A 19,623-nucleotide genomic window follows, 5' to 3' on the forward strand; every position below is an offset into this window, starting at 1 on the left:
GAGCTCTGGCCACCATGCCTGGAAACTGAGATGGTGAATAGAGGAAATGTGGGACTTCATGGTGTGGGAAAGAACTCTGTTGCAGTGACTCCTTCAACATGAAGGTAATATAAGGAAGAACTCATGATGAAAGGAGCCTCATTATAAGTAGCACCAGGAATGGGTTATTTTCAGACCAACATTTCCAGTAATTTTGGAATAGTCTGCTTGCTATATTGGTAAACCACTTAAGTATAAAGGTATAGACTCAGCCTTGCAATATAAATATAACTTGAGTGGCTTAAATGCAACAAAGATCATGAAATTGTGCACAGGTTTCTAACTTGGTCATTTCAGTCACCCATTTCTGTCATCACTAAAAATAAAGGTAAAAGCTAAATGTCAGCATTAACTAAAATTCCACTTCCCTTATAATTGTAAGCAATCAGACATGCTTCACATTAATGGTCATACTAACATGCAAATCAACTGCAAACTGTCTTCCAGCCTCTCAGTCTTTTCTTTCCAGTTTCTTTGTTCTGGTAAGTCAAATACAGATCTACGTGACTTTAATTTTGGCACTGATGTCTAGAACTCAGAATTCTTTAAAATTTGACCTTTTTAATTCTAAAACACCAGCTTCTTTCCACACGTTCTTCAACAACCAAGAATCTTTATACTGTCATCCCCTTCACTATGGTTTGAAATGCCAAGACCTTGGTTATTAGTTAAGACACCTTGAAGAATACTTAAAAAAATGTAGATAACAAATTCAGTGTTGTTGTTTTTTAAAAATCTGCCACTCAATATTTGCTTTAAAGGTTAGGAAGCAGAGAATTATAGGTATTCTACAAAATGGAGCCTACACACATGGAGAGACACCCAGTGGAGCAGAGTTGCTTCCATATGGTGTGATCTTACAGAGCTGCGATCTGAGTATGAACGGTGTGGAAACTGTGGGTTGGACCAACATCATGAATCACTGACACCCAACTATGCCCCCATTCACCTGGCATGGTGACAACTGAGTTGGAAAAAGTGAAGCAGTTATTCCAGCTCAACCCATGGGTGTTGCTCATGGAATGAGAATTTTCCTTGAATATGTATGAAGGTAGCCTAGGAATACAGATGGGAACTTGAGCTGGTGAGATCTATTTATCATGACATCTTTGCCTTGGGTGTTTCTAGATGAGGCTTTTATCCTGCAATGACCCAGCCTCAAACATGGAATTTTACAGAGGAGCCAGATGATGACGTCTTCCATTTGTAACCCCCCCATGTTTTCTCTCTCCTGCCTGCATCTTCTTTCATACCAGAAAAAAAAATCTGTTAAGGAAAAAAAGATGGAATAGGTGCTCAAGCTGCCCCCTGAGACCTCAAAACAGGTGTGTCTGGGCAGAAATTATAAACTGCCTAGTATTATCTAGGGATAGGTGAGAAATTCATTGGGTTCACATTTTAATGTGAGAATAACCAATTTGCATCACTTGAGACTAAGCATGCAATGGGACACATCTTGCTAATGAAATCCATAGATTTCCAATGAGTTCTGGGGGATAGGGGTGGGAATATGCCCCCCTTCCAAAATGTGTCCATCTAAAACATATGGACAAAGAATGTGTACTGTACTCTTACAAAATGTGCATAAGACAACTTTTCTCAATGGAAAAATGTATATTAAAAGGCTCATAATCTGACGCAGAACCAAGCTGGAATGATGACAGTGAAAAAATGAGAATTTCAACAAGATCACTCCACTGAGTTTTTCATTTTTTTATTGATTTATCCACTTCATACCTCCTGGTCTCAAACACTGACCTCAATCCAATTTCCAGTTGGAAATCTATACATTTCCAATCTTGTGATGCATTACACAGACACAGACACAGACACACACACACTTAACAATGTGCACACAATTGAAAAATATGCAAAGAAAAATGCACACATTTCAAACATTTTCATACAGTGTTTTTTTTAAAGTACAAACTCATGAGGAAGTGGGATGGAATGAGCTTGTCCTAAAAACAAAAACAATAATCTTGGCGAGACCGAGATAGACAGAGCTGTCCATACCTACTGGCAACTAGCCCAGCCCTAGTCCCCAAAACGGCAATGTCAGGAGGTGGGTTAGTTAGTTGACAACCCTATCTGTGCCATCTATCTATCTGTCTTTAAGATAACCTTGATGTTATTGTCTCTGTGCTGAACTAATTGTTCTCTCTCAAACAATGGTTCAGTCCCCTCCCATCCTACGGTTTTTGCCATAATTCTCCTTGACCTTTACTGAGGCTGGATGAATGCCATGGTCAGTAGTAAAAAGATGAATGTTGAGCAGAACTTGTCTAGGTACGGTCATGGGAAGGAAGCAGTGGAAAAGCTTTACTAGTGCTGGAAACATGCCAAGGGGCAGTGAAAATAAGGGCTTAATGTCAAAGAGAGCTGTGTCAAACATTTCAAGGATCTGAAAATGGCTCCTTGCAAGGGAATGGAAGCATTAGTAGGAACTGCCATAAAGGGAAATGCATCATTATTATTATGTGTGTTTTTTCCCCTTTCGGAGACACAACTGATTTCTTTGTGACATGTACTAAGCTGCATTATGGTAATGGAAAGGTTTCTTCACGATTGAGGTCATAACAAATCATGAGTAAATGGCTCCATCCTACATCTGTGCCAGTGTTCTCTACAGAAATAATCTTGTGTTCCAAAGGTTACTAGAGATCTACAAACATTTATGATGCTGAATTAATAATTTCAAGGTCAAAAAAAGAAAAGAAAAAAGAGAGGCCTATTTTAGCCTCATTCATCATGTTGTCTCTATTGATTTCTCAAACTAAAAGGAACTTGAATTATAATTTCTGAGATAAACAGAAGTTATGGACTTCCCTTTTTAAAGATGCAGTTTCAAAAACAAATGAACCCCTTCATCTTGTGAATTCTGGGGGCATGGGAAAACATTTGCAATATTAAAAGTTATTTGACAATTGGTATAAAGTGGTAGCATGATATATGTAGAGAAACTCACCTGGGAGGCTGTGTCATTGTAGTGTAATGCCCCCACTAGGTGTTGAAATTACTCCCCAGATCAGCCTTCACTACCCAGTGTCCTCCAGATGTTTTGGAATTCAACTCCCATCAGCCCCAGCCAGCATATCCAGTGGCCAGAATGCTGGGAGTTATAGTCCAAAATATCTGGAGGGCACCAGGTTGGGGAAAGCTGCTCAGATGATGCAGCTGTACCATGCAGCCTTGCGCAACCCCAGCCTGACCCTGTAGCACCAAACCTAAGACTGGAAAAATGGGAAATTGAGAGACAGCAACTTTGACAGATTCATCCATCCCTAAAGAGATGTTTGCAGGAAAAAAACAGAAACAATGTGTGTGAAGCTTCTACTTACGCCATCGAAGATGGGCTGGCGAAGAAGAAAAATAGATTTCAATATTACCAAAAAGAAATGAAAAGGAAGAAATTGAGAAAAGTTAGAAAAAGATTCCAGATTAGTTCAATCAAACTTTGGTACAAGTCCCCAGAAAGAAAGATTTAGCAGGGTGGGGGCACAACTCCCAGTCTCAGCAACAATAATACAAGTTATTCCAGTCACCCACCCCAATCAGGTTGGAATTAAGATTGCCCAGAGAATTATCAACAACCTCAGATACGCAGACGATACCACCCTAATGGCAGAAAGCAAAGAAGATCTAAAGAGCCTCTTGTTGAGGGTGAAAGTGGAGAGTGCAAAAGCTGGTTTGAAACTCAACATGAAAAAGCTAAGATCATGGCATCTGGCCCCATCACTTCCTGCCATATAGAAGGGGAAGAAATGGAAGCAGTGACAGATTTTATTTTCTTGGACTCCAAGATCACCGCAGATGGTGACTGTAGCCATGAAATTAAAAGATGCTTGCTCCTTGGGAGGAAAGCTATGGCAAACCTAGACAGCATAGTAAGAAGCAGAGACATCACCTTGCTGACAAAGGTCCATATAATCAAAGCTATGGTTTTCCCAGTAGCAATGTATGGCTGTGAGAGCTGGACTGTAAGGAAGGCTGAGTGCCAAAGAATTGATGCTTTCAAACTGTGGTGCTGGAGAAAACTCTTATGAGTCCCCTGGACTGTAAGGAGGTCAAATCAGTCAATCCTAAAGGAAATCAACCCTGAGTGCTCATTGGAAGGACAGATACTGAAGCTGAAGCTCAAATATTTTGGCCACCTAATGTGAAGAGAAAACTCACTGGAAAAGACCCTGATGCTATTGCTACGAAAGATTGAAGGCAAAAGGAGAAGGGGACGGCAAAGGATGAGATGGCTAGATAGCATCACCGATGCAATGAATATGAACCTGAGCACATTCCGGGGAGAGAGTGGAGGAAGGAGGGCCTGGCATGCTGTGGTCCATGGGGTCACGCAGAGTCGGACACGACTTAATGACTGAACAACAAACCACTGACTTAGGATTCTTTGATAGACATTTCTCATTGAACCTCCATTGATCTTGAAGGAAGGATCAATTGATAAATTGATCTTTATCAGCTTACTCTGAAGTAAGCTGATAAAAAGGTTGTAGCCTCACATTTTCAGTTCCATGTTCTTTGAAAAATAAAAGTGTGTGTGTGTGTGTGTGTGTGTGTGAGAGAGAGAGAGAGAGAGAGAGAGAGAATCATCTAAAAGATGATGCTGTTAAAGTGCTGCACTCAATATGCCAACAAATTTGGAACACTCAACAGTGGCCACAAGACTGGAAAAGGTCAGTTTACATTCCAATCCCAAAGAAGGGCAATGCCAAAGAGTGTTCAGCTACCGTACAATTACGCTCATTTCACATGCCAGCAAGGTTATTCTCAAAATCCTACAAGCTAGGCTTCAGCAGTATGTGAACCGAGAACTACCGGAAGTACAAGCTGGGTTTCGAAGAGGCAGAGGAACTAGAGATCAAATCACCAACATTCGCTGGATCATGGAGAAAGCAAGGGAATTCCAGAAAAACGTCTATTTCTGCTTTATTGACTATGCTAAAGCCTTTGATTGTGTGGATCACAACAAACTGTGGCAAATTCTTAGAGATGGGAGTACCAGACCACCTTACCTGTCTCCTGAGAAACCTGTACGAGGGCCAAGAAGCAACAGTAAGAACAAGACATGGAACAACTGAGTAGTTCAAAATTGAGAAACGAGTATGACAAGGCTGAATATTGTCACCCTAGTTATTTAACTTACATGCAGAGTACATCATGAGAAACGCCGGGTTGGATGAAAGCGGAATTCCGTAATGAAAGCGACACCTGCTGAGATTCCTTCTTCTACACCCCTCTGTAGAAGCACAAGAGTCCTGTGCATCTGGTCAATCAAAAAGGCAAATACCAGTGAAGAAACTTCAACTTGGAGTAGCAGAGAAGTTCCTAATGCAGGCCTGCATAACTTCTGACCACCAAGCTGATCACAGCTTAGAGGTGGTCCTGTTGTTGTCATTAGGCATTGTGGGGCAACTGCCTCAGACAACTAATTTGGCGTGTCATGAAATGTCAGCAATTTGTTACTTTTTATTGTACTATTATTTTATTTTTAATCTCTGGGGGGTTTCTGCCTCAGGTGCCAAAATAACTTGCCCAGCTTTGATTACATTATGTATGTCGACTTGTGAGGAAAGGATGGTACCATTTATTCTCCCACTTCAGTCAGTCACCAGTTGTCTTCCTGGGTAGGGATGTACAAAACAACTTACCTGTTTTGTTTCATGACATCTGCGGTGGGAGGGAGGCACTCCATACCTCCGTCTGAAATCCTTGCCGGCCGGCTCCACTCCGAGTCTACGGAGCCGTCAGCCGGGGCCGCCCACAGCAACATCCAGCCACTGCTGGGCTGTGCAGGGACGCAAATGGCGGCCGCCATAGTCACCGCCATTTGCGTTCTTTTTTCCCCGTGATAGGCTACGTAAATACAAAACACAAATGGCGTCCCTGCGTTAGCCGTGATAGGCTACGTATTTATGTAGCCTATCATGGGAAAAATCGTGAAGCAAATGGTGGTTGCAGACACGGCGCGAACAGCACCAGGTAGGTGCTCCGTTTCGCACACCTTTTGTGGGGTGGTGGGGCTTCGTTCCGCCACGGATTTTGGGGGGCCGAATGCACTGGCATTCGGCCTTACTGAGGTTCGTGGCAGAATTCTCCACCATCCCTACTTCCTGGGCATCCCTGTTCAACAGCCACACCAGTATCTTGATTCCCCCTCCCCCTCAACACCAATTCTAGAAGTTATAGGCAGGCAGCAAATAGTGTCATGTAGTACGCAACATGGCAGGCATAAATGATCTAATTAGACCATTTACATCTGCAATTAGGGATGGGCAGATCACTTACCCCATTCTGGCTGGGGGGCTCCTCAGGCAAGGTGAGGTGATCCATCCCTCCCCCCAGAATCTGTCCAGACTGGCTCCGCTCCACATTGATCCTGCAGAGCCGTCCGCCTGCTCTGCATCGCTGGTGAATGGCAATACGGCCAGCAGCCATTGCCATGCCATATCGCTGTGCTAAGTCTCTGGACACAAATGGCATCGTGGGTGCCATTTGTGGCCAAAAAGCTGGTAGATTATCCTAAATGCAGCCATTTACGGCTGCATTTAGGTTTATCTACCAGCTTTATGGCCGCAAATGGCATCCACGATGCCGTTTGCATCCCTGTTTTTTCACGTGATAGGCTACACAAATATTTGCATAGCCTATCATGTGAACAGGGATGCAAATGGCGCCCACTCCACCATTTGTGTCCAGAGACTTAGCACAGTGATACGGGATGGCAATGGCTGCCGGCCGTATCGCTAGCAATGCAGAGCATGCAGCCAGCTCTGTAGGATCAACACACAGAGGGATCTGACTTGGATGGATTCTGGGGGGAGGCGGAGGTTAGTGCTCCATTCTGCCACAGGCCCCATTGGGGCTGGATTCTTGGAATCTGGCCTCACTGGGGTCTGTGGTGGAATTTTCCCCCATCCCTCCCTGCAACGTTGCATCAATGGTACTATTGATGGCTGCCATTATGTGCAAAATCGCAATTTACATATGCAGGTTACCTGCAATTTTCCTCAAAATGGCAGTTTGCGGGGCAGGGGGATGCTGCATGCTGGGCACCCACAGACAATCCAGCATCTCACCTCACAGATTGAACAATGTTGGGCGGGCAGCCCTGGGGTCTGGTGAAGGGGGTGCAAGGCAGTGGCGGGTGAGTTCAGCCATCCCTAACAGTGGGCTGCCATTAGGGATGTACAGATTTTATAAAATCCATTCTGTCTCCATTTAGTGGCTTGTCAGGTGCCTTTCATTACATCATCTGCTCATTGACATTGACAGAACTAGATTCTTTCCAATGTCCCGAATTTTCATAAATGTGCATTTGTGCACATTCACATTTGTGAAAATGTGTAAATCCCTGCCCAATGCACAAATCCTCCCTCCCAAAATGCACAAATCCTCACACACAGACCCATGCACATTTCCATGCTTTAGCCTATGAAATGAGCATTTTCAGGTGGTGTGTTCTATTTTACATATTTTTCCATGACTAAATTTGCATATATTCCAGAAAGTCTAAAAACAAAAAGTCCACAATTCTGTGGAATGTGTGTGACTTGGGAAAAGCTGGTCCGCTGTGGAGTCCATGGGTTGGATTCATAGAAACACGAATTCATTTGATCCTGTTGCAGATTTCTTTTCTCTGACATCCCTAGTTGCCATACATGGGATTGGTCTATGGTTGTTCAGGCTTGCTCTAATGTAGTTCTACAAAGGTTTCTGTGAAATTCCCCAGATTGAGCACTAGAGTGTATACTAAAATAAATAAATAAATGGGTTGTTAATTGGTTGGGTTAAGTCTCCCTTTCCCTGTTCTTAAATACTGTTGCTTTATATCTACAATCCAAAGAACCTCCTGAACAAATAAACACGATGTCAGCTAAGCAAATCATCAGCGATGACAATGGCAAATAGAAATGAGCTAGTGCTTATAAAATATGACAAGACATTATGCTATAATCAGAGCTCCCACTGAGTATTAACAAGGGAAAGTACTGAAATATGACAATCTAATAAATATAATACATTTTGCTTGATTTCCCCCTTACTTGTTCATGGGTTTTTCTCTCGTACTTGTTTGAGATTTAAAGAGGTACATCATACAAAATCCCAACAGTCCTTGTCCACAGAGAAGCATCTTGAAATATTTTATTCCAAAAATGTAGAAAATTTGGATTGAAGGTTGTATTTTGAAACCTGGGACAGGGGGAAGCAACAAAGAAGGTGATTTGGAACAGAGAAATAGCTTGCAGGGAAACAGTGAAGCACTTCCCCACCCCATACACAATTTTTTTTCTATATTGTCCTCTCCTAAAACTGCTTCTCATTTTAAAAATGGTGTCAGGGCTCTGTTATACACATTCACATCCCTCAAAGTTGGATTTTGAACCTTGCTAAAAATATTTATCCTACTAAGGTTTATTTGCTCCTATCTCAACTTGTAAATATTATCAGTAACAACTATAACAACCATTTTGGCTATTGCTACTTTGGTTATCATTAAGCACCTGGTAGACATGGTTGGCGAGCTATCTTTGGCTTTAGTAGGTCACACGTTGCCAGACCTGCTTGGGCAAATGCAGATACTGAGACAGGTCACATGAGCTTACCATGCAGCCAACAGTGTAACATTGGAGCCCGCCCAAAGACTTCATGCATTTCATTCCTGCAAGCCATCTTTCTGACAGCCAAAAATGTGAAGGCATATCTCATATTCCAGTGTACTATCACCATTTCAAAGGACAATTCCACTATCAATAATGTGCAGCCATAATGCTGTAGGAGAACAGGCTGTCGTGAGTATGCTCCTTGATATACCCTTCTTTCCCAATTCATCTAAATAATTCTTTCTAGGACACAAGAAAGATAAATGGTATTGGTCCTCTCACTCCCCTCTAGGGCCCTTAGACAATTGCTAATGATACTCCTGTCTAGAACATTCTTCTTTTATATATATATACATACATACATACATACATACATATATATATATATATATATACCTTCCTCTCACTGCAATTTATTTTTCTCATTATAATATTCAGCTGAGATAAGACCTCTAAATCCAGAATTCAATTTTCATCACAAATTTGAAATGTACTTCTCATTTAGTCTTAAAATGACTGACTTAATTCTAAGCATGTGATCTCCTTTAATCAACCTTCCTCCTCCATAAAAAAAGCAGCACTGGCAATACTGATTGCTCTCCAAGATGGTGAGTCCTTGACCATCAATAGTTCATAAATCATTTGAGCATATGAATGTGTGGATTGGACCAAAAACATGCCAGTTGAAGTCAAATCAACCATGCAAAAGCATTCAGTGTAACTTGAACTGGTTGGAATGAAATCCTTGTGAAATCTTGAGTCTCTATATGTCTGGAACTCCCTTCCAGACCAGGGCACCTGCATTGGGTCTGGAGAAGTTGGGCACTGCCGAGCCGACTGCAACTCACCAGGCACATAGGGCATCCCACCAGGGATTTGATAAACCTGCTGGTTCCTTTCCTTTGTCTGTCTGGCACTATAAAAACAGAAGGATTGTCAAACACACAAGACATGGCTGGTGGATCGCATTCAGCATGGAGTCGTCAACCAACCAGAAGAAGAAAGAAAAGAAAAGGCATGGACAGGCTGTTTGTTTCACTTTCAAGGCAGTAGCCAGATAGGCATAAGATGTTCTTAGGATGGCCACTTATTGCCAACAAAGAGGAAATGCACCACCAACATAGGAGCACTTCATATGCTAATTTATAAGTAGAGATGCAAATGTAGAAATTGTTACTAGACATTAAATATAAATACCTCCCCCATCGTGCGGAAAACTGAGCCACTTACATGCATGCCTGTTCAGTCTGCTCTTCAGGTGCTAAGTACGGATGGGCAGCTTAAAGGCCTCTGCTGTCCCTTCTTATGGTTCTTTGTTTAAACCAGACTTAGACTGGGAAGCCCTTCAAAGAGTAGGAAACATGGACACCCATGGCATCCCTCCACCTTTATTTAATAATTTTAGCTGTACACCTTTGCTGAATTGTGCTTGGATCTAACACCAAACTCTTATCACCAGAAGACTCTGCCTCCAGGCTTGCTTGACCTACATGATGGTGGCACCTTTCTCTGTTTCTTCAAATCCCTGTTCAAAGCCCACTAATTAAATTTTGTGAACCCTGTGGCTTAACCCCTTAGGTCTTAATCAGCAACTAAAACAAAAAACCCCAAATGTAATTGCATCTACTAATATTCATTTCTTCTTATTGCTACATTTTTATCTGTCCCCTTTCTTTGTGGCCTTCCCCTACTGCTTAAATTTAAATAGGTTTTTGTTTTTTTAAGGCAGGGGTGGACAGAAAGTAGATCTGTATATATTTGGGACTTCAACTCCCAGCATTCCTGACCTTTGGCTAGGCTAGCAGGGACTTCCGGGAGCTGAACTTCAAGACATCTCGAGATCTATCTTCTGCCCACCCCTGCTTTAAACTAAGTACCTGTCTTTTGCTTATGCCACTCTCTAAAGCATGGATGACACCGTATAGATAAATTATGATGATAATGTTAATTGACTACCATGCAGCAAAATACTTACATGCATTGGGCTATCATTTGATCATATGAGGGTGTGTACATAGGAAATGTAAGGGCTTGCCTGAAATACGTTTATAAACAACTAGATGATATACCTGGTGCTGTCCAGGATGTAATTTTGTCATAGGCACTATTTGTTAGAAACACATTAAGGTAGGTTTACGCTTCTTGGAAAGGCCCCATAAGAGAGGTGAAAAGTTGAATCCACCAGACTGGATTAAAAAAGCACAATTATAATGAGCAGATTGAATAAAAAACACTACTAAAAATGCAAGAGACTGAATCTCTAAGCACTACTACAATATAACCCACACTGAATCTCATACCACTATTAAAATGTTCAACAGAGGCGTCCTTGCTGGATATTGCAGGAACAGGGGAGAGAAACTGAATGCTCTTCACAGCCAGAAAAGAAATCATGAGTAAAGGGGAAGGAACAAACAGCAGCCAGCCAATCCAAGGTGAAGGAAGTCAGAGTGAACGGGAGAGAGACTAATAGAATGAAAGATGGCCAATAGGATGACTGGTAGCTGAAGTCAGAAACCTGGCCTGTACCATGATTGAGAGGGTGTACTTGTTAGTAAGGGAAAGGATAAACAAAGTAATAATGTAACCCAGTGACTCCTGTCATACACTCTGGCCAGTGAGAATGTGAACTAAAAGCAGCAGCAACTGTAGAGCCCAAATGGCAGGCTCAGTGGCCCCTGCAGTGTGATTAGGCCCAGGGCAGCTCCCCCTTATGCCCTGTCTTGCAGCCAGCCCTGCAGCCAGCCACAAACACACAAACCCAAAAATCTTCAATTCAGCTACACGTAAAACTCCTCTATTTTGCCCTTCATTTTGCAATTGCCTTCTCAATTTCCCCCCAGTTCACTCTTTTATGAATAAAGTCCCAAGTCTCCACTCCACTGTGTCATCCCAGCCCCTCAGACAGGCGAGCATACACCACACCACATTTCACTAGGGATGTACAGAAGTCACCTTTTCGCAGCTTGGATTCGTGGTGGGGGGGGTGCTCCGTCCCTCCCCCGGAATCCTCCCTGGGCCGGCTCTGCTCTGCAGCGGCTCCACAGAGCTGCCAGCCAGGGCTGTCCGTAGCCGGAGTTGTGTTTGCGCCGCTGCTCTTTCCGTGATAGGCTACGTAAGTATTTACGTAGCCTAACATGGTAAAGACAGCCACGCAAATGGCTTAGTGGCCGCCATTTGCGTGGCTGCCTTTACCATGATAGGCTATGTAAATACTTACGTAGCCTATCACGGAGAGACGTGCAGCGCAAACGGCGTAGCGGCCGCCGTTTGCGTCCATGCTCTTTGCCTTGATAGGCTACGTAAATACTTACGTAGCCTATCACGGCAACTTGGCAGGATGCAAATGGCGGCCGCAGCAGCCGGCCGAAAGACCAGCCACCGCTGCCAGAGCCCCAGGTAAGTTTCGTTCCAGGGGGATTCTGCGGGGTGGCGGGGGGTGGGAGGTCGTTCCACCATGGATTTCGGGGGGGCAAATGCCAGTGCATTCAGCCTCACTGAAATCTGTGGCGGAATTCTTCACCATCCCTACATTTCACATTAGTGTTAATCACACACTACTAACAGATACATCTGGCATTGAAAGGGGTAAAGATATTTAACACTAACTTGCTTGCTTGCTGGATATTGCAGGAAGAGGGGAGCGAAACTAAATGCTCTGCACAGTCAGAAAAGAAACCATGAGTGAAGGGGAAGGAACAAACGGCAGCCAGCCAATCCAAGGTGAAGGAAGCCAGAGTGAATGGGAGAGACCAATAGAATGAAAGATGGCCAATAGGATGACCCATAGCTGAAATAAGAAACCTGGCCTGTACCATGATTGAGAGGGTGTACTTGTTAGTAAGGGAAAGTATAAACAAAGTAATAATGTAACCTAGCGACTCCTGTCATACACTCTGGCCAGTGAGAATGTGAAGTAAAAGGGGCAGCAACTGTAGGGCCCAAATGGCAGGCTTAGTGGCCCCTGCAGTGTGATTACACCCAGGGCAGCTCCCCCTTATTCCCTGCATTACAGACGGCCCTGCAGCCAGCCACAAACCCACAAACCCACACACAATTTTTGACTTCTATATATATAGAAGATAGTATTGCCCACCCCACCACCATTATTTTTCATTGTGTGTGGAGGAAAATATGGAACTGCTTTAAACTGCGTCAGACCATTGGTCCATCTACCCCAGTATTATTATATCAAGGCACTCTCCAGAGACTTTGCATAGGGCTCTTTCCAAAAAATTTGTAATCCCTTTAAACACACACACACCCCCTGAGAATTATGGAGATTGAACCTGAGCCCTTCTCATGCAAAGCATGGGGTGGTTTTTGTTTTGTTTTATCTTGTTTTTACCATTGAGATACGGGGCCACCCCATCCACCAAGTCCAGAGCAATTAATACCTATGCACAGCTGACTGGAAGTTGTCTTCACTGAAATCACTGAGATTTAGACTGCAAGGCTATAATATTTCCCTGGGAGCAAGCGCCACTGAACTCAATGAGGCTAAATTCTGAGTAGACATGAATAGGATTGTAATGTTAATGTGTTTTGGTTCAGAGTGCTTACACAGGTTCTGCACTAGACCCGTTCAGTGTTTTATGCAAAACCACCATTATAACTGCCGTTTGGGTTTCTATCTGCATCATCTGCCAATTTAGTCACCTACTCTGCCTTCCTGGCTTGTTGAAATACATTATTATTGTTATTGTTATTATTGGAAATAGCCTGTAACCAAAAGATGATGTGCTTCTATTATTATTGACTCCATATTCATAAGTATGCAGATTTTCAGTTTGCTAGGAAACATTGTTCATGCTTTCCATGCTCGACAAAACACATTGAAGTAATTTCACCCGATGTCAGGAGTCAGGAGGACGACTGATTCTGTGTGCAGGGAGATAGCAGTTCAGATTCAAAAGAAGAACAGCCAGAACTGGAGGATGCATTTTCCCAAGCCAGTTCAGATATGGGTAGGCATGCTTCTCAGGTTACTAACTCCCAGATGGCCAGGCCTGAAGCACCCCCTCTTGCCCCCCTTGGTGAGAAGCTGGGAGGAGGAGGAGGATGAGGAGAGCGGGGGCTGTGACCTAAGAGATGCTAGACTGCGGCACAGAGCTAAGAGGGAAACGTCAGGGGCGGAGCTCAGACGGTCGACCCAGTTAGCGAGACGTGAGAGGCAACATAGGGAAACATCACTGGGAGGGTGGGACATCCCTCCCTAAGTTAGTCTAGCCAGCAAGCCCCACTTCAATCTGCAGGCAACGTTGGTGTTCCCATTTGAATCCCCTGGAGGCATTCCTTTGTAGCCTGAGAGTCTTCGAGGATTTGTATCTGTAATGAACCTGTTGATAATGAATTAAAGGGGTGAGACTGAAGCCTCTCCATTTGCGTGTCTGAGTGCAAAAGGAAAGAGGGGGCCCAGGGGAAACGTGACACCCAGTTACATTGGTAAGCAGGTTGCATGGCTGTTACAGGCAGATGTTGATATTGCAGTGGCGATGTCAAAGCAGCAGCAATGTGATCGTGGGGAAAGTTTGCTTACCTTATAATACTGTTTTTTCACTAATGATCTGATGTCAGTCCATGCTCAAATGTGCTCTGGCTTAACCTCCATAAGAACTGCAAGAGATACTTTGGAGGAAAAGCTCTAACTTTAACTTTACTGGGTCAAAAAGACCTTCCTGCATGCATCAGCTAATCCAGTAGCTCTCATAACATGAGTTAGCCTTCCCTAGGAAGCATCTAAATAGTTGCCAGAGCAGATGCAAGCACACTCCTCTGTGCCCAATCTCCCAGGTTTGGCAAAGTGATGGCAACCTATCCTTTTCCAGTCTGCCCAGTGCATAACTAGTGTTCATCTCTCCATTTTTCAATATGCCTTTTCACTACCTTTGGGTTCCACACCCAGGAAACATCCTTTATATCTACTATAAACTCCTGGATCCCACTAATCCTGCCATTTTTCTTTCTGTTCATATTTCTCTTCTCAAGTTGACCATGAATGCCTTGACATCAGCGATGTTGAACCTGAGGCCCGTGGGCCAAATCTTGCCCACTGGGGGGTCCCAATTTAGGCCTCTGGGGTTCCCCAGAAGACCCAACCCCCTTTCCCCTGACCACCAGTACTTTGGGATTTCCATATTTTGCATGGCATTTTTCCCCCATTCTGAAAGGTTGACATGCCTCTCCCAAGGCTTAGTGACTGGCTGCAAGAGCATTAAGCTAAAATATATTGGTAGTTTGGTTGCTTTGGGGTTTGTTTCTTTGTTTGGTATTTTGGCCCTGCCCCTTTTGCCTTTGTCCCCAGCCACCAGTAGAATTGAATTCATTCCTCAGGCTGAAAGAGGTTAAAAGACACATTTAACATGTCTGTTTTTTTTAAATAACTGCCAGACCCAGTGCCACGGGGAACCTGATCCAGATTTGGATTGTGGTACAAAGAGAGAGGGGCTTAACTCTTTCCTATCAAAAAGGTCCCCCTCCCCCAAAGATGCTCTTTGCTATGAGAGGGATGCTGCTATTATCACCAAAACAGCTTTTCCTCCAGGGCAAATAGCAGCTTCAGAGTAGGGATGTCCTTTGCTGGGAAATTCGGTCCCTTTTGGGTTCACCAGACTTCCGTGGCACGCCCAACTCGGCTTCCTTTTGTGAGCCAAGCCATGCATTTTCTCTGCGTTCCGGGGACTTTTCAAGCATTTGTGTGTGTGTCTTGGCTGTAATTCATGCAAACAGAGATCTGCGCAAGCTATGGCCGCACATTGTGTGCAGTTGCATAATTCATGCACATTTCAGCTGTAAATTGTGCAAATTTAACATTTTGTACAAATTGTGGCTGTAATTTGTGCAAATTATTCAAATTGCACAATTTACAGCCTAATTTTGCGTGTGCGCGCACGCACGCACACCCAGCCACCCACACATATATATATTTACACACACACACAAATATTTCACGGACATTCTGCCAACTGGCCTGACTCATTGCGCATTGAGTTGGGCCAGCTGGCAGAAGATGGAGCGGAGTCCAGGGAGGTGGAAGCTCGTTGAGCTTCACTCCCTAACTGGATCCCTCCAGCATCCCTACTTCAGAGTGGTGGTGGTCATCAAGACTGTGGCATGAAGGGAAAGGTCTACACCCACCTCTGCCTACCCCCAATCTGGATCAGCTCTACCCCCAACTCTATGGCTGCTCTTTTTCTTTTAAAGGCACATTAAATGCAGTCATGTATTTAACATGGTATGAAGTTGTCATCAAAGCCAAACACTTTAAAATCTGCATTGATTAAGATATTCCAATAAAGATCTAGGTTGTGAAATAGCCAAAGTAAAGTCCCACTGATTTCAATGCAGGAGTTATGCACATATCAGATCTCACTCACCAGAAATCAAGAGAAATTTAAAAAGTGCTTAACTTCAGCTGTATTGCACCCCTTTATTTTGTTTCCTGTAACTGTTTGGAACTTCTTCTAAGAGTTACTAGTTAAATTGATCCCTAACATTTTGCTTAGTATTCTACCAATAAACACCTCTCTTGCTGCTTTAAGAAGAACTAGGGGTTGGATCCAGGATCTGCCTTCCATTGATGGAAGGGATTTGCTCAGGGAAGGAGGCTCTGCTAGATTTGGAGGGATTCCCCCTGCTCCCCACACCACAGATCACCCCCTTCAGTAGGGTCCTTGACCCTCTTTGTAGCATTGTCAGGAGCTGAAGGGGCTGTCATGGGGAGGAGAGGGTGGAGAAGTCCACTCCTGCCAGCCCAAGTGCAAGTGCCTAAATCTGGATCCAACCCAACCATTAATGCAGCCTTCTGCAACTTGATGCCCTCCAGATGTTTTGAACTTCAACTCCCATCAGCCCCAGCCAGCATGACCAATGGTCAGGAATGCTGGGAGTTGTAGTGCAAAACATCTGGAGGGCACCAAGTTGTTGAAGGCTGTATTACTGTGTTCTATCCAACGGGTTGTATAATCCAATGTTAGTCTAATTTAAGTCCCATTCATTTCAATGGGTCTAATCCAAATAACATAGGATATAACCCATTGATAGTTATTGCTACATTTTAATCTCAGCTTCTAGTGAAAGAGTATGTTCCTTTGTTGTTATCTTCTCCCTCATCTTCCTCTCCTTCTTTTATTGACTGTATCAAATGTAGACTGTAAGCTCTTAAGGACACACACCTCTTTTCTTGCACGTTTCCCCTATAAAGGGCCCATTGATGAAATCTTCATCAGCCTTTCCCAACATGGCGGCCTCCATATGTGTTTGACTGCAACTCCCATCAGCTGTCTGAGGATGATGGGGTGTTGTAACCAAGCACATCCAGGCTGCTCCAGGCTGGGGAAGGCTGTCATTGGCTGATTCCAGAAAGCACACAAGAAAAGAACAGCATTAAGCAAAGAAACAAATACTGATTAATAGAAAGAAAGAAGAGTAATAAAGGATTAAACAAAGTTTAAGATGCTGGATTACTTTGCTTTGTAAAGTGTAGACATCGAATGGAGCAAATTAACGGTTTAGAGGAATAATTATGTTAATATAGCTCTGCTCTGAAAGGTGGTAATAAGTCTAATTTTCCAGGCAATAGGCAATTTGACTTCTAATTATTTCATTTATATTACAGCACATACACTATACTATGAATCATTTAAACAGTTATCTTGCCTTTGATTCTACCCAAAGCAGTCTTGGAGATGGGGAAAGGGAGCAAATTGGTGACATAAGCATAACTAAAGACTGGATTCTAAGAAATACTGAAATATATCATCAAAAGTGCTATTGATTTGGACAGAATCAAGGGAGAAAAGTGCTTGGCTCAGCCCTTTCATTGGTTTGCTGTTGCACTCATGTCCTGTTTGTGGGTTTCCTGTGGGCAGCTGGTTGGCCATTGTTTTATTTATTTATTTATTTATTTATTTATTTTTATTAAATTTATTAATCGCCCATCTGGCTGGTCACCCAGCCACTCTGGGCGATGTACAACATACAATAAAACAGTTTAAAACAATAAAATTCTACAATAAAAACATTTTCTAAAATACCCTAACCCACCCCTAATGCCTGCCTGAACAACCACGTTTTTAATGCACGACGGAAGGTCATTAAAGAGGGGGCATGATGGAGTTCCCTAGGGAGGGAGTTCCACAGAGTGGGGGTCACAACAGAAAAGGCCCTCTCCCTCGTCCCCACCAGTCTAGCTGTCCTGGCTGATGGGACAGAGAGAAGGCCATCCGAGGCTGATCTTGTTAAGCGGCATGTCTGGTGCTGCTGGAGGCGCTCCTTAAGATAGGCTGGGCCAGAACCATATAGGGTTTTAAAGTTCAAAACCAACACCTTGAATTTGGCCCGGAAAACAACTGGTAACCAGTGCAACTCCTTCAGCACTGGAGTGATGTGATCTCGCCGGCGGCTGCCTTTAATCAGGCAAGCCGCCAGGTTCTGTACCAGCTGCAGCTTCCGAACCATCTTCAAGGGTAACCCCACATAGTGGGGGAAACCTCCTCTCCCAGTGCTACCCTCTGGTACCTGCAATACGGTGTCCCCAATGCCCAACCCCTCCATGCGGTCCAGGAGGATACCGTGGTCAACGGTATCGAAAGCCGCTGAGAGGTCGAGGAGAAGAAGGAAGGAGCATTCACCCCTATCCAGAGCCCTCCTCATAACATCTACCAAGGCGACCAAGGCCGTTTCTGTCCCATGCCCAGGCCTGAAGCCCGCCTGAAATGGGTCTAGATAATCAGTTTCTTCCAAGTGTGCCTTCAACTGCACTGCCACCACCCGCTCAATCACCTTGCCCCAAAATGGCAGATTTGAGACTGGGCAAAAGTTGTTCAGAACTTGAGGATCCAAGGAGGGCTTCTTTAAGAGTGGTCTTATCACTGCCTCCTTGAGGGCTGATGGCATCACTCCCTCCTCAAGGGAGGCATTCACCACCGCCCTGATCCCCTCACCCAGTCTCTCTCTGCAGCCCATAATGAGCCAAGATGGGCAAGGATCAAGTAAGCAGGTGGTTGGCCGTACAGATGAAAGCACCTTGTCCACTTCATCAGGAGGAGGAAGCTGGAACCGATCCCACAAAACCGGTTTGCCACAGGCCACCTCTTGCTCACTAACTGTATCCACAGCGTGCAGAGTAACACACCTAATCTGATCAATTTTATCTGCAAAGTGCCTTGCCAGGGCCTCACAGGAGGCCTTAGAATGCTCCAGTGGTTCCAGAGCCACAGGACCGACCAAGCTCCGAACCACTTGGAACAGCCTCCTGGGACAGCACTCTGCAGGCACGATGGAGGCAGCATAATATTCCTTTTTTGCTGCCTTCACCACCACGTGATAGGCTGAAGATACAGCTCTAGCCCAAGTCTGATCATCCTTGGAGCGAGACTTCCGCCACCGGCGCTCTAGCTGTCTCACCTCCTGTTTCAGAGCTCATAACCGCGGATTGAACCATGGTGCAGTCCGAGCCCTGTTCAGGGGGAGAGGGCGTTTCGGAGCCACCTGATCTAATGCCCCAGTGATTGCGGCATTCCAGCCACCCACCAGGGTCTCGACCAACTGGCCATTGGCGGTCCCAGAGAATCCCCAAGCGTGTTCAGGAATCCATTTGGATCCATAGGACACCTGGGGCGGACCATTTTAATGGGTCCTCCACCCCTGCGGAGGGGTTGTGGAACCGAGAAGTCCAATGTCACCAGATAGTGATCTGACCATGACAAGGGTGTGGTGGATATACCCCCTACTTCCAGATCACTCCCCGCTTCTCCAGGAACAAACACAAGGTCTAGTGCATGACCGGCTACATGGGTGGGCCCAGTTAGAATATGGTGCAGCTCCCAGGAGGCCATGGTCTCCATGAAGTCCCGAGGTGCTCCTGTGAGGATGGTCTCCGAATGTACATTGAAGTCCCCCAACACCAATAAGTTAGGGGACTGCACACGCACATCAGAGACCACCTCAAGCACCTCGGCCAGGGAGT

This window comes from Heloderma suspectum, chromosome 3, assembly GCF_057233095.1.
Source record: "Heloderma suspectum isolate Gila_16-S chromosome 3, 16-S_ref, whole genome shotgun sequence".
Lineage (NCBI taxonomy): Eukaryota > Metazoa > Chordata > Lepidosauria > Squamata > Helodermatidae > Heloderma > Heloderma suspectum.